Here is a 16,347-nt window from a genome sequence, read left to right as displayed (position 1 = left end):
TGTTGATTAAGTAAATGATCAAAAAGGGTAATTTATTTATAAAATTCTAAATAAAACAGTTCCCCATGATTTTATTTTTGACTCAACTTTAAAATAAAATCCATGTTGCAAAACAAAGCAACTTTAAAAGCGCTCAATTCATTAAAAACTTTGATATGCTTTCAGAAAAGAGGGGCCAGGGTATTGCATCATAAAGAGGACCCCAAGTGACCTTCATGGTGCAATGCCAAGGTCACGAATGTAGTAAAAAGTGTGATTTTCAGGTCATGGTCAGAACAGTTCAGTTTACCATGTCAGGTGGTCAGATTTCAGGAGAACCATGAAAATGCGTTTTAATAACTGAAACTAGGCAGTTAAAAGCTTTGATAATATGAACTATATATAAGATATAAAACGCACACCATGCCTTTTAAACCACTTTTAAAATGGTCTTTTTCAAAAACACAGTCATTGGCCACATACATAGAACCACTGTCCTAAAGAACCGACTAAAGATCTATTGCTTTTGTGTGTCTGTGAGGTTTGTGGTTTGTTCTTAAGACGCTGAGAGATGAGATCAGGATGTTTATGCCCGTCTCAAATCTATCTTACCATCTACCTGTCCATGGTGGTGGCCTGTGGTTCTGGAGCTGGACTCGGGTATCTCCATCAGGGTATAACTAGGTGAAAGGTGACCGGGGGGCTGGCTGGGCATGTAATGATCCAGGGCTCAGCCCAGTACAATTAAGCAACAGAACCCAAGAGGGAGTGTGTTATCGTGGAATAACATCACGGCTGTGATTTGGTCACCGTAGATCATCACAGCCGTGATGTTATTGGTGATAACACACTCCTCGAGTGTTCTACTGCTTTAATACAACAGTTAAATAAATACAGTAATAAATTAATAAACTGGGCCGTGAACGCGGCGTTTAATATGTTTTAATGTTCAGTTCCTTCACCAAATTATAGTTCCTTAATGAGCAGCTTGTTGCTACGTCAGAGTAACGAGCTCCGCCCACTCGCTGCACAGCCGGCAGTTCGTTCTCCAGCTCCTTACACTAAATTCCCAAACCGTCATCACCACTGAGCAGCTTTTCAGTCGGCAGCTGTGACAGAAGAACAGCTAAACAACCTGGAATCAGCCAGAAATGAACCCAACACCATTCGCCAAACTAAATGGGCTGTAAGATGCTTTACAGACTGGCTGGAACAAAACAACATTAATATTGATCTGGCAAAAACTGACAAAACTGAGCTAAACTTGATATTGTGGTAGTTTTATGGCTCAGTCTGATTTGGTCAGACTCTGAAGATCAGACTACACGTTTGGCGAATGGTATTGGGTTCATTTCTGGCTGATTCCAGGTTGTTTAGCTGTTCTTCTGTCACAGCTGCCGACTGAAAAGCTGCTCAGTGGTGATGACAGTTTGGGAATTTAGTGTCGTCTCATCTTCAGAGTCTGACCAAATTGGCTGTCGGTCAAATGTGATCTTAAAAGTGTCCATTTTCTGTTTGAGGCAAACTAAGAAGTAAAAACGTTCAAATGTCTTGAGCGTCTCCTACAGCTGTCAAAGTCGTTGCTTAGCAACAGCGTCTCAGCGGAGTGATACAGTGTTTGTGAGAAACCTGTGATGTTATGGTGAAATGACAGCACGGTTAGAACGACTCTCAACTAATCAGCTTGTGTGGCCGGAACTAACTGTTGTATAATTCAGCACTGATCACTGATGTGTAAACAAAATCATTAAAACAAGAAAAGACGAGTGAAAGCACTTCCTAATACAGTAGGTGCATATATAACAGAAGCTATTACCTGAAGGACTGACCTTAGAGACTCAAGACTCAACTCAGACTCAATTGCGGCTGATTGCGTCACAGTGGCGCGACTAGGCTGTCCCATTTCTAAGGCTCCTTCACATGTGGCCGAGGGGTGCATCCTTCGCCAGCCAACATATCCCAAGGTTCGCCAGCGAGGATCTAAGAACATGGCGGCATAAGCAGAGGAGTAAACAGCAGCTGAAGAGACACTTTAAATGTAAGTACTAGGTTTAAACTGAGTCGATTAGCTAACAATACAAACGTAAAAAAACTCAATCTCATCAGTAGTCGGCGGTGAAGCATCTCCAGCAGTAATGTAATGCCCAAATGGTTGTTTGTACTTACGACCTGAAGGACAGTGCACAAAGTGCTGGTGGAGTGGCTGTTCTGGATCATATGTGATCAGGGATGAGGTGACAACAGCTGTGGGTGGGAGTACAGATGAGTTTGCAGGCAAGGTTAGTTGTCTTTATGAATTTATTCTTATTAGAAACTGACAGCATTCTGAAAAAACAGACGGCACCATACAGAGTAACTGGCTCAATGATACTGCAGTACAGGAGAGGAAGGAGACGGGGTTGAACAGACAGATGTTTCAGTTAATATTTTACCTTAGTTATGCTGTGGTAAACCACCCAACATTAGTAATGGCAGAGAGAGTTCTATGTACTAGCTTAGCATGAGTGGAGATACTGGAACACAGCCGCAGACTTCTTTCTGCGGGGGGGAAATGTAGGTACACATGCCAAAATAAACACCTGGTGATTTCTCAACAGCAAGTCAGGTGAGCTTATTGCAGCTGTCAGCACAGGTGAAAGAGCAAAGTTAGAGTTTATGACTCTGCAGTTAGCGTGTTTCGATTATCAGCTGTAATTTTTTCACAGGAGCAAAAATGCTGCTACACCCCTGGCAAAGGACCAAGACTGTTAATAATGCATTGGTATATATATAGAAAATGTCTGCATATGTGAAGGTCTTAATATCTAATAACAGTCAAATCATGTCTGATTAGTATGATGAGGAAAATGCCACAAAATTCATTCTGATTGGTCCAAAGTGAGGAAATTTTATTGAGTAATACGGTCAAACTTTCTATGAATGTCATGTTTTAAAGCGTGTATACACACATTCATAACATTTTATAATACATTCATAAGGTGTTATAAACATGGCTATAAATATTTATAAAAATGAATTACACTGAATTACACTTTATAGCCATGTTTATTATACATTATGAATTGTTAACATAATGCTTTATCAGTAGTGTTAATAACATGTTATACTTGATAGTAGAGTGTTGTCATTGTAATTTGTTCCCTCACTAGTTCTAACGACAAGCACTAGAACCCTTCACTCTGTGACATCACACTACAGTACAGTAATGCTGATTTCTGCTAGCATTCTATTGGATATGTAGTGTTAAGTTAGTGCCGAGCTAACGGTGGTGTACATTGACTTTCCCACATTGGGTAAAACACTGATGGCAGCTCTAGTTTAAACTCTGACATTTGAAGCCTGTAATGTGCTTTACTGTGAATGTTTTAGTGTTTCAGTAAATCCTTCAGTAAATACTTCAACTTGAAGCCTCACTCTGAACACTGGAGGAGGCTTTAGTACAGTACGCTTCACTTTACTTAGAGCTGACAAATATAGGAACAGTACTTATAATGCAGTATGTTAACAATACATGATGCATAATAAGCATGGCTATAACTCGTAATACATTTGTATAAATATTTATAGTCATGTTTATTACACCTTTTGAATGCACTATTTATAGCCATGCTTATGACACCTTATATATGCATTTATAGATGCTTACAAATGTGACATTCATAGAAAGTGTTACCAGTAATATCTTGGATGAACACTCAGTTGTACCCATTTGATTGGTTTATCAATCAGTTAGAGAAACAAAGAGATGTGGTGTGATCATCCGAAGTCTGAGTGGGGTGCTGCCTCGTAAGTAACCATGTAAGTAACCAATAAACATGGTCCAGAGTTTTATTCTCTCTTGTGGAAAATTTGTGTAGAACTGTCCTTAAATTTTAAATCACCCACCAGAAAGGCTAAGTCTTTCAGAAGTAAAGATGAGAAGGGATTCTGCACTCTGTGAAAGACTGCACCATCAAAAAGTGCAACAATTCAAGAATAACGTTTCTCAACATAAAATAGCAAAGCACTTTCTGCTTTTCATCATCTATGCTACATAACAACATCAAAAGATTCAGAGAATCTGGAGAAATCTCTGTATGTAAGGGACAAGGCCAAAAACCAGTATTTGCTGGCCGTGATCTTTGGGCCCTCAGGCGGCACTGCATTAAAAACAGACATGATTCTGCAGTGGAAATCACTGCATGGGCTCAGAAACACTTCTGAAAAACACTGTCTGTAAAAACACTATCACTGCATCCACAAATGCAAGTTAAAACTATAAAACACAAAGAAGAAACTGTACATAAACAGGATCCAGAAACGCTGCCACCTTCTCTGGGCCTGAGCTCATTTAGTGGAAGTGGAAAAGTGTTCTGTGGTCTGACGAATCAACATTTGAAATTCTTTTTGGAAATCATAGACATTGTATCCTCAGGGCTAAAGACCACTCAGCTTGTTAATGCACAGTTCAAAAGCTAGTATTCATGATGGTATAGGTGTACATTAGTGCACATGGCATGGGTGACGTGCACATCTATGAAGGCACCATTAATGCTGAACGATATATACAGGTTTTGGAAACATATGCTGCCATTCAGACGACGTCTTTTTCAGGGAAGGCCTTGATTATTTCAGCAAGACAATGTCAAACCACATTCTGCATGTATTACAACAGCATTGCTCTGTATTAAAAGAGTGCAGGTGCTAAACTGACCTGCCTGCAGTCCAGACCTGTCACCACTGATAACATTTGGCACATTATAAAATGAAAAATACAACCAAGGAGACCCTGAACTGATGAGCAGCTGAAAACCTTTATCAAACAAGAACAGAAAACATTTTACTTTCTAAACTACAGCAGTGTCTCCTCAGCTCCCAAACGCTTACAGAGTGTTGATAAAAGAACCGGTGATGAAACACAGTGGTAAACAGGCCCCCATCCCAACTTTTTTGGAACGTGTTGTTGGCATCAAATTCAAAATGAGCATATATTTTTCAAAACACAGTAAAATTTCTCAGTATCAACATATGTCACCTTTGTAGTATTTTCCTTTAAAAATATGGTTTAAATTATTTGCATATCATTGCATTCTGCACAGCGTCCCAACTTTTTTGGAAATGGGTTGTACATTTTTTGGCCATTTTTATATATTGCAAAAACATATTTGATAAATACATTTGATAAATACATTTGAAAACACATACACAAGATACATATATTTTTTCATATGGGCCCTTATTATGCGTTGTGATGTTATCCTGGCTCATCTAGTTTGTTTGGCTAACTCTAGCCTTTAGCCTAGCATGCAGCCAACCTCTCTCTCCTTGGCTTGCGCTGGTCCCTCAGCAGCGGTGGTGTTAGCCCTTTTTACACTTTTCCTTGAAAGCTGATTTTATTGATTTAGCTTTTTAATATGACTTTCTGATTCTTAGTTTATGACAAAGTTAAAGACGAAAAGAAAAACAAACTTCAGTTCCTTTATAACAAAAACATAAATCAAAACAAGATTTAGTCATCAGCAGGCAGGTTTGGTGGGTCCCATAAGAAGTAAAACCAGATTATAAATAACTTTGCGGGACAAATGTATAAAATGTAAACCTTATCAGCTTACTTATGAAACCAATTACATGATGCAAACTCTTCTGAAAGCTCTGAGTTTCTGAAAATATATTTTGTGTAAAAAGTGTAAGATGTAAGGCCTTCTAAAAAACACCAGACCTAATCTATCATGCATCTCCTCCTGTTTTTGTATAGCATGAAAATATTGCTCGGCTACTAAGATCCATATGTTTGAATTTCTCTTGTTTGACATAGAAAGGTGCTTATACCTTTATCGTTTCTATAAATGATGGCCAAGCATGTGCAATCCAAGTCATTAAACATTTCCATGTTTTTTACATTGTGCAAATTCATATGGCAGACAACGTAAAATACTTAATCTTTTCTATCAGTAGAAAACTAAAACATCTTTTCTTGTTAAGCCATAATAAACACAAGCAATACTTCCTTATGGTTCCTGTCAAGATAAGTTTCACTTCCTGAAGCGGAACCCTTGGCATCAAGACCAACAGCTTCTCACCATTTCATGTTTGCAGAAAACACAACCCTAAAAATACCACTGTAGTAGATAGTGTAGCAGGTAATGTTTTACTGTCTTATGAAAGAGCCATGAAATATTTGGAAAAACATATTTATTTCCAATGAACTGGCAACCTGTCCAGGGTGTTTCCTGCCTCCTGCCCGATGACTGCTGGGATAGGCTCCAGCTCCCCCTGCGACCGAGAAGGATAAGTGGCACACAGGATAAATGTGTGTGTGTGTGTGTGTGTGTGTGTGTGTGTGTGTGTGTGTTTGCGCTTATTTCCGCAAACTTTTTTCTTTTGATTTGTGTCAAAAACTTATAAAGATTATCATGAACATTTTTTTTCCTCTTTCAAAACTTTCATTTTTGTTTACAATGCAGCTTACAAAAACATAAACACAAGGTAAATGATAAGCAACTTGGTCATTCCTTAATGAATAACATTGTAGCAAACGGTGAGTTGATATGATCGATAAATAAAATATGATGTCAAAATAATGAAGCAACACAAGACTTATCAAACAATCAAACAAGTAAATGAGAAAAATGGTAACTAGTTATTCCAATTGGAAAAATGATAGATTGCATAGACAGATAGACATATATAGACATACATTAGGCAGAATAAATAGACAAAAAAATAGACATAAGTTAAAGTATAAGAAAATAGGAATAGAGATATATCTATTTGCATATTTACATAGCATATAAGACAGATTTGTCTAAGAGCACAATGAGTATAGACATAACTAGGAGTTGCAGCAATATTACAGTGTAAAGTGTGCAGTGAGAGTCATTACAGTAGCAGTTATGATATATTGCGCAGTGAGTATTAACAGGAGAGATGATATAGTGATGTGGTTCAGCTCAGTTCAGGCTGCAATGAATAAACTTCTTTTTTTTTTCTTCAGACTGGTTCCCCTGGTACAGTGAGGGTTTGGATTCTTCAGAGATCAGTACCATCTCTGCAGTAAGGAGCCACGTTGTAGAGCCGTATAGCAGTGGGTAAGAACAGGGGGTGTGAGGTGTGTCCAAGATGGCTAACAGCTGTTGAGCATCCTTTGTTCTGCCACAACCTCAAAAGAGTCCAGCTTGACTCCTACAACAGAGCCAGCCTTCCTAATAAGCTTATTTATTTTGTTTAGAGCGCATAGGAGCTTAGTGCCCACACCAAAAGACCTCAGCCTCCTCAGGAAGTAGAGACTGCTCTAGCCTCTCTTGTACACTGCAAGAGTGTTACAGCTCCAGTCCAGCTTGTTGTCCAAGTGCACACCCAGATAGTTGTACATCTCTACCACCTCCACATCAACTCCATCAATGGTGACTGGTGACAGGGCAGGTTTGGACTTCCTAAAATCCAGCACCATCTCCTTAGTCTTACTGATGTTTAGCTGCAGCTGGTTCAGCTTACACCAGTCAACAAATCCTTCACCAGCTTCCTGTGTTCCTCCTCCTGTCCATTCCTCATGCACCCCACGATGGCCGTGTCATCCGAGAATTTCTACAGATGACACGACTCTGTGTTGTAAGTCAGAGGTGTACAGGTTGAACGGGAATGGAGCTAACACAGTCCCCTGTGGTGCCCCATCACTGCACACAGCCTTGTCTGAGACACAGCCCTGCAGTCGCACATACTGGGGTCGTCCAGTCAGGTAGTCCATTATCCATGCGATGATAGATTCATCCACCTGCATCAGCCGTAGCTTCTCCCCTATCAGCACAGGCTGTATGGTGTTAAATGCACTGGAGAAATCGAAGAACATGATCCTCACAGTGCTGCCTGATGTGTCCAGGTGAGAGTACGTTCTGTCCAGCAGATAGACAACTGCATCATCCACTCCAATGCCATCCTGATATGCAAACTGCAGAGGGTCAAGAGCTGTTCTGACCAGAGATCTCAGATGAGCTAGCATCAGTCTTTTAAGTGTCTTCATTAGCATTTTAATGAAGTGTTATCGGTTGCCTTTTCTTGGCGACAGGAACCACACAAGATGTTTTCCACATAACTGGGACTCTCTTCAGGCTGCGGCTCAGATTAAAAATGTGCTGAAGAATTCCACACAGCTGCTCCGCACTGTTTCAGTACCCTAGGTTCAATGCCATAAGGTCCTGCTGCTTTGCTTTGCTTGAGTTTTTTTCAAATAATGAATATGCAAATCATGCTAAGAGGACTACCATAAAACAGCACTACATGCCTCGCCTCAGGTACACTACATGGCCCCATGTAGTGTGGGGCCACTTTACTGGGGCAGAATATGCTGCATTGGGACATACAAATATTTTGTCAATCCCTGGTGAGTATTCCAGAGGTCGAGGCAGTGAATATGGAGCACAATAACCTCTCTGCAGCCTGCCAAGTAAAATTGACCTTGAAACTAATACAGCATTTCAGTGATTCTAAACTTAACCATGCACCAAGCCATGAATCCGCCATAAGACATACTTTTGGGGCTAAGAGTCTTTGGACCATGCACACCAGCTGGCCTATAAAGCCAACCATCTCTCTGGTCACCTGAAATTGAGAAGCCACATGAGGATGCAGGACCTGCAAAAAGAAGGCACAAAGCTTAAACCACTGCTAGAAATTCCTAGAATGACTCAAGGTATGGCAAAGTGTGTCACTTCATATTCTCTAGGCTTCTATTCCTGGGACAGCACCACACATATATCCACATTGCTTGCACTGGTGTTGACAATAGAGATATTTTAAAATATCTAGTCTGTGTCTGCAGCCATGTTCACTGGACCAGTAAGAGCTAACAATATGGCCCAGAACATTGAAACCCCCTTGAAATCCTGTACATGACCCACAGCAAAGTTCCATTAATTTTTTCATTATGGTAAGGTTTTTTCTTCATATTGAGCTGAAGTCACAAGTGCATTCAGGCCTTTGTCATTTTCCGCTAAGAGTGTCATCACGTTATCTGTCATTCGAAAGTTACTGATTTTTTCCACCAATCTTGAATTGTCAATCATCGGTCCTGCTTCTCTTATTATATGTTTAGCATACATGTTTCACAGGCATGGGGATAGTGGGAAACCTTGCCAATGTGGAAGCATTCAGTTTGTCCATTTTCTGTCATGACTTTGGCTTACTGATCAGTATAGGGGTTCCTTATTAGAACAACAAAATCCTCTGGCATGCCCAGTTTCCTGAGGATGTAACAATTTTATGTGGTCGTGTAGTCCAAAAGACACCATTTGGAACATAATCCCCCCTCCACCAAACTTTACACTCGGCACAATGCAGTCAGACAAGTACCGTCTCCTGGCAACCGCCAAACCCAGACTCATCCATCGGATTGCCAGACGGAGAAGCGTGATTGGTCACTCCAGTCCAGTGGCGGCGCTTTACACCACTGCATTCGACCCTTGCGTTGCGCTTGGTGATGTAAGGCTTGGATGCAGCTGCTCAGCCATGGAAACCCATTCCATGAAGCTCTCTATGTGCTGCTCTTGAACTAATCTGAAGGCCACATGAAGTTTGGAGGTCTGTAGCGATTGACTCTGCAGAAAGTTGGTGACCTCTGCGCACTATGCGCCTCAGCATTCGCTGACCCCACTCTGTCATTTTACGAGGCCTACCACTTTGTGGCCGAGTTGCTGTCGTTCCCAATCACTTCCACTTTGTTATGATACCACTGACAGTTTACTGTGGAATATTTAGTAGTGAGGAAATTTCACGACTGGACTTGTTGCACAGGTGGCATCCTATCACGGTACCACGCTGGAATTCACTGAGCTCCTGAGAGCGACCCATTCTTTCACTAATGTTTGTAGAAGCAGTCTGCAGGCCTGGGTGCTTGGTTTTATACACCTGTGGCCATGGAAGAGATTGGAACACCTGAATTCAATGATATGGATGGGTGACTGAATACTTTTGGCAATATAGTGTATCTGTCTCAAGGTGAATCGTGGCCCCTGATATGTCAACGGATGCTCCACATCAGCTAAACAGGTCCAGCACCCATGAATATTGGCTTTCTTGTATGTTCAGTTCTCTTGAGTTCTGAGTACTGGCAGGTGAGAACTCTTAGCTCCAGTAGCCTTGATCTTTCACCTCCACTCTTCCACTTCCTTCTTGGTGGGTGTCCCAACAGGAGGACTAGGGACTTTGGTGTTGGGGAGTGCACCCAGCTGAACAAGTGACATTTTAATTACTTATCTAGCTCATAACCATAAATTACCTTCCAATATTACCTTCCAAAAAGTTAATAATACATTACTTCCTTATGATTACTGTCAACACTGCAAGAGATAAAGTGACACCTTAAATAAGCTTGATTTCTCAAAGAGAACAATCATTAAGGCTCATTCATCTCAACATAATGTTGGATCATACAGGTAAATCTAATATTTTAACATATTATGGAAGGGTATGAAAACGAAATACGTGTATGGTGTTCTACACTTATATTTTATAAATTATGATATAATACTTTTTCATGTAGTCTTTTTTGCAAGCATGCTGTCAGTGGGATTTCTGTTGATATGTCTCTCAGTGAACCTGCACCTCTGTGAATCCAAATCAGGTAAGTAAACTTTACCTCCACAACTAAGATACAAAGTATGATCTTAAACTATTAATTAAAATCAAGGATCAAAATCCAAACCTCAGAGATCTAATTTGTCATTAGAGTTGCTAATCAAACCTGAATGTGACAGAATGTGTTTTAACTGTGCTTACATTCTCATTCATGGCATTTTTCACAAACTCATACCAAATGTTGTTTTGTTGTTACAGTGAGTGCAATGTATGTAATTCAGGAAGCACAGGCTCCATGTATTGAAATCAATAACACTAAATCCAACAATGAGGTAGAGAAACTTCTTGAGAGGATTAGATATGTGGCTTGAAGCTGCAAAGAAATCCGAGACAAGTATCGAATCCTTGAAGGTAAGACTGGCATTGCTTTATTCTGACATTTTCCAAAAAGTGCATGAAGATAATTTGGATCGGTATTGTTTGTGTATGAACAGATGGGCTGTACTATCTTACAACGGAGACTGGGGTGGTCTACCAGACCTACTGTGATATGACCACAGCTGGAGGTGGCTGGACGCTGGTGGCCAGTGTACACGAGAACAACTTGTATGGGAAATGCACCTTAGGTGATCGTTGGTCGAGCCAGCAAGGTAGTAACCCCAACCTTCCAGAAGGAGATGGAACATGGGCTAATCGAGTCACATTTGGATCTGCAGAGGCTGCTACCAGTGACGACTACAAGGTGAGATGTGGTACCTGTTTCTGAATACTTTTGGACATTGTAGTGCATCTTGGAAGCAAAAAAAAAGATAAACACAGTGGGTGCCTGCAGAAGGACTAGGGCTCATTTCCTGTTCTACGATTAGATTCTTCTGCTGTTTACATAGTTCTTAGGCTCAAATACGAATCCTAAACTGGCATCCCTGCTCTGAGATGCTTTGTGGATATCTGCTCTGCCCTAACATTCCATCACTCTTACTTCTTACAGAATCCTGGGTATTACAACATCGCGGCACAGGATGTGGCGGTGTGGCATGTTCCTAATAACATTCAGCTAAAACACTGGAGCACTGCTTCTATCTTACGCTACCACACCGACAACCGCTTTCTCAGCCTTCATGGAGGAAATCTTTTCTTCTTATTCAGGGTAAAACAATCAGACTTTTAATATTTGTACATGTGGCTGAATGTATACCGAGGCCCTGATGTACCCAATATACAAACAACAAAAATGTACCCTCAGAAGTGCATCACAATCCTGAAAGGCCCAATTGTGTATCATAAGTAATAATTAAAGGTATACTACATTCACTATCCCAGAGACAAGAACTTAACATTAATAAAAAAGGTTGAGTCAGTGTAATTTAAATAATAGGGTACATTGTACAGTTACATTCCCTAACTAAAGGCTCTGAAGATGTACCGTTTAGATTTACCATCCCAGTGACAGTGTACAGAACTGTCTTTAAGGCTTTGTAAACAGCAGTGTGGGTGCCAATTGAATATATCTGCATTGACTTTGACCTATATTTTGAACACTCTTAAAAAGATGGTTCTTCAAGTGTTCTTTAATAAATAAAAGTGTACTTCAAGGGTTCTTCAGATTGATGAACAATACGTTGTATATGGCTCTATCTAGAACCATTTTGAAAATGGTTCTCTATAGCACCAAAAAGGTTCTTCTATTGTGACGATGTCAAGCTTGTAACAATAGAAGAACCCTCTACAGCATACTGTCTATTAATCTGAAGAACCCTTTCATGAAGCAAAGAACCCTTTAATCATGCAAAGAGTGAACATAGTTTTACACAGAACCATTTTTTTACTAAAGAAGAAAAGAACCACCTTTTAAAGAGTGTAAGGTAAAAATGTTCTGCATAATGTGCATGTTTTAACATTTGGTTCTTGATGGACGCTCGTATTGTTCTTGCAGCACAAGCTGCTGCTAATTCGCCCAGCAATTTGACTTTGATTGTCAAATGGACTGCGGTATTTTTGATCAGCTGGTCCGGACATCAGCCCTTCCGACTGGTTAAATTCAAACTGCTGTGTAATTAAACTGATCAATTATGAAGAAGTAGAGATCAAGTAAGGTTTTATTACTCTTATCAGTCTTTATAAGGGTTGGCTTTGGGTTTCATTTCCTTTCAGAAATTCCCGGTGAGATTTGGAATAGGAGCTTGTCGTATTGATAGCGGACCTGCTGTTCCAGTGGTTTACGATACCGGGAATGAAGCCTCTACCAGGAACCTTTATGGTCCAAACTCGAGAGGTATTTGTCAACATCCTTCAACGTTTCTACTAACATTTGTTGGCATATTTGGACCACTTATTTTGCAAACAACACAAAACCACTGTCTGTAGCCCAACTTGATGAAGAGTGGTATAGTTAAAGAATAAGGCCAGCTGGCTCAAAAAGGAAAAATGAAATAACAAACAAAAAAATAAAAGCTTCTGGGGTAGCTAGGATCTTTTGCCACAAAAAAAGAAAAAGAGAAAAACGCTCAAGAGGGCAGAAGTTCAGGCGGCAGAGGCTTTTAGCATAGCCATCAAGGGGGGAGCTGGAGGTTTCCCAAGGCCATCCATCTGACAGCAGTGAGTTTGTAAAGATAAGGACAGCGATCTGTAGCCCAGCATGACTCACCCTTTCTGTCCAAAGGCTCTGGTTATAAAGGGAAGCCTTGGGCTATCAAAATGAGGTGCAGCTGGTCTCTCATTTGCACGTCCCAGCCGTGCAGCATGAGGGTGTGATCAAGTCCTGGCCACGTGAAGTCTGCTGTCCACAACATTGGTGCTGAAGTACTTTCCTTGCTTCCCACTTCACCTTCAGCAATGTGGACATGGCCCACAACTCCTGGGCTGGCTTGATATAGCCTGCACAGGTGGGGTCTTCGGGCCCACCATGACAAAAGATGTAAGGCAATAGGATGAAAGTGACATACTGAACACTGAAACATATACATTGGTCAAAATCGATTTTCAAATGCTATGTCACTGATTTCGCTCAGATAGCATGATATTGTAGAGATGATGGTGAAGAATGAGGCAGGAGATTCTGCAGTGAACCCAAACCAGGCTCTTTATTTGGTAAAACACACAGTGCGGAAGCTGTGCTGAATGTGAACTGAGCTGCAGTGCCCTTAAGAACATCCTTTATACACAAAGCAGTCGCCACAATATCATTACAGTGAGAGACTGGAAAGATTTCATTAAAAATATCGTTCTAAGACAGAAGGTTTACCCTATATATATATTGGCATTTTATTTCTCAACCAGTGATGAGTATAATTTGGAGCTATTTTTGGTAAAAATTAGTAGACTGTTTTTTCCATGTCAACTTTGACTCATTTGTATCATCATCACAAACAGGCAAATGAGCCAAATCAATTCATTGTCGTTTCAAAGATCCATGGTATCTCATATCTTTAATATTCAGCTTTATGCAGAAAAAAAAGGCAACTAATAGTTCAATATGAATCTTTTCAGGAGAGTTTGAGCCTGGCTTCATCACTTTCAGAGTGTTTAACAATGAGAAGGCGGCCATGGCGATCTGCTCTGGAGTCAGGCCAACTGGCTGCAATACAGAACACGTAAGTTAACAAATGAACTCATGGATTTGTCCAGTATTTTCTCACCTGCACCTGAACAAAGAAAAAGATATTCTGTGGAGTTTGTTTTCCTGGTTCAGGTGACTTGGTAGCTGTAATATAAGAAATGGGGTTCCTTACTGTCTGAATATGTTTGTTTTGCAGTACTGTATTGGTGGAGGAGGGCATTTTCCAGAAGGTGCACCAAGACAGTGTGGAGATTTTCCTGCTTTTGACTGGAATGGATACGGGACACATGTAGGCTGGAGTGCGTCCCGGGAGCTCACTGAAGCTGCTGTGCTTCTTTTCTATCGCTGAGAGCCAGATCACACGTTCAGCTTTTTCATTTACATCAACACAGAAAAAAGCAGAACATGGCAAAAGTTGATTTTAAGTGTTTTTGCGTTTTGAATGTATGTACAATATAAATTCTGTTAATCTAAACTACATTTTCACTTTGCATTGTTTTGCTTAAAAATATCTATTTGAGTTGAATAAAAACAGTTATGTTGCCTGTTACCACCTTTTTTAGGTTGAACGGACAAACCAGTTTTGTTTCAGTGTAAGGATAAATCCTTCGTGATTTCTGAAATTATCACAGCACTCATTGCGCTGGATGGGTTAATTATTGCATTATTGCATTATAAGACTCTAATCAGTCATTTACTGAAATTTAAAGTTAGTTTAAATACTATAGACTAATTTGCATCATGGATTAGCCAATATATTAGCATTTGATTACTACAGCAATGGCCTGGCAACACCTTAGCAACCACCTGGGATATGACAGCAATAGCTGAACAACACTTTATTAACCACCTGGGATACCATAGCAACGGCCTACCTACACCTTAGCAACCATCTTGGATAACATGGCAATGGCTTACCAGCACTTTAACAACCACCTGGGATACCATTGAAACAATGTATCTACACTTTAGCAACCACCTTGGCTTGCATGCAACAGCCTATCAACACATTCACAACCACCTTGAAAACAAATGAAATTTTCTGCCCTTAATAATGTTGGTGGAATAAATTTGGATGGAAATGAGGTTTATGATTTACAAAACTGGACACGAGCTGGATTTTGGTCTTTGTAGGCAACTAAACATATAAATAGTGTAAATAGTGTCTTTTCTTGCTTTACTGTGTTTTTAACATTGTCATTTGGACAACTTTGTGGCTCGGCAGCTTCAGGATCTTAAAAATATGATCAATGAAACAGTGATTTTGATCTGAAAGGTCATTTTAACTTTTAAGACTTTGAAAAGTGAACGTATGTATAATTATGTTATTAAATGTATTTGAAACGGTGTCTTCTTCTCCCTTTGTGCATTTAACATTCAAACTGACATTCACGCTAATATTGTAAGTGTAACTGATAGTGTAAGAAGAAAGTCTCAGTCTGGTGTGTAAACTGAGCATCATTAGGCACATTTGATACAGACTCATCCTCTGCTGACATATTACAGTGCCCAGCATTCCATAACACAAATGAACTAGAAGATATTTGATGAGCAGAAAATCAGATGCTTTTACAATTTAAAGAACTCAGACTATAAGGAAGGGTAAGAAGGCACTGCCAGTGTAACTCACACATTATGTATTTGACATAAAATCACATTTAAACCCTCTCAGCCATCAAGGGGGTACATTTTTGAGCTAAGCGTGGCATTTCTAAGCTGCAAACCAATCATAAAAGAAAGCTGAGCGTTGTCCCACCTTGGCTGCCGACTGAGGGGCTTGGCCAATTCAACTAAAAAATCCCAATGAGGTCAAAATGAAGCCAGGGGCGGGACAGTTTTTAGGAACCACCCCCTCTTTCTGATTGGCTAAACAAGAATGCCCCCATCTTTCTCACAGGCTAAAACAACAACGCCCCCTCTTGCTCACTGGCTAAAATAGAAATGCCCCCCTCTTTATCACTATCTAAAACAAAAATGCCCATGAGGCGTCTGGATAGATCAGATGTTCGCAGAGTAGGCTGTATATAAGGTTTAATAAGGGAACAAACTGGAGGCGGAATCCAAAAACAGGCTAAGGTCATACACAGGCAAACAGATGTACGTAGGCGAGACATAAACAAGGTCAAAAGGCAGGCAGAAGGTCAAAACACAAACGTGGCAAAAAGTCCAAAGGGGGTCAGACAAAAGGCGAAAACGAGAAACCAAAAGCAAAGTCACAAACCAGGAGAACAATACAGACAAAGAGGCTCAGTGATAAATAATAT

The 16,347-nt window shown here is 40.3% G+C and overlaps 2 long non-coding RNA genes and 1 pseudogene across 2 annotated transcripts; 2 read left to right on the top strand and 1 right to left on the bottom strand.

Annotated features, from left to right (window-relative positions):
• Nucleotides 1-1,844: 1,844 nt before the first annotated feature.
• LOC118817022 lies at nt 1,845-2,980 on the bottom strand. The gene is made up of 3 exons (XR_005007931.1): nt 2,412-2,980; nt 2,146-2,223; nt 1,845-1,959 (listed from the first exon to the last, which is right to left on the bottom strand). It is a non-coding gene; the product is annotated as an uncharacterized LOC118817022 (long non-coding RNA).
• Nucleotides 1,881-9,348, top strand: LOC118817021. Its single transcript, XR_005007930.1, has 3 exons — nt 1,881-2,017; nt 2,155-2,258; nt 6,953-9,348. It is a non-coding gene; the product is annotated as an uncharacterized LOC118817021 (long non-coding RNA).
• Nucleotides 9,349-10,191: 843 nt separating this feature from the next.
• Nucleotides 10,192-15,411, top strand: LOC118817020 (annotated as a pseudogene).
• Nucleotides 15,412-16,347: the final 936 nt, after the last annotated feature.

The sequence above is a fragment of the Colossoma macropomum genome, unplaced genomic scaffold, assembly GCF_904425465.1.
Source record: "Colossoma macropomum unplaced genomic scaffold, Colossoma_macropomum, whole genome shotgun sequence".
NCBI classification, from domain to species: Eukaryota; Metazoa; Chordata; class Actinopteri; order Characiformes; family Serrasalmidae; genus Colossoma; species Colossoma macropomum.
Note: the sequence above shows the minus strand (reverse complement) of the source record. Positions and strands in the feature narration are given on the sequence as shown.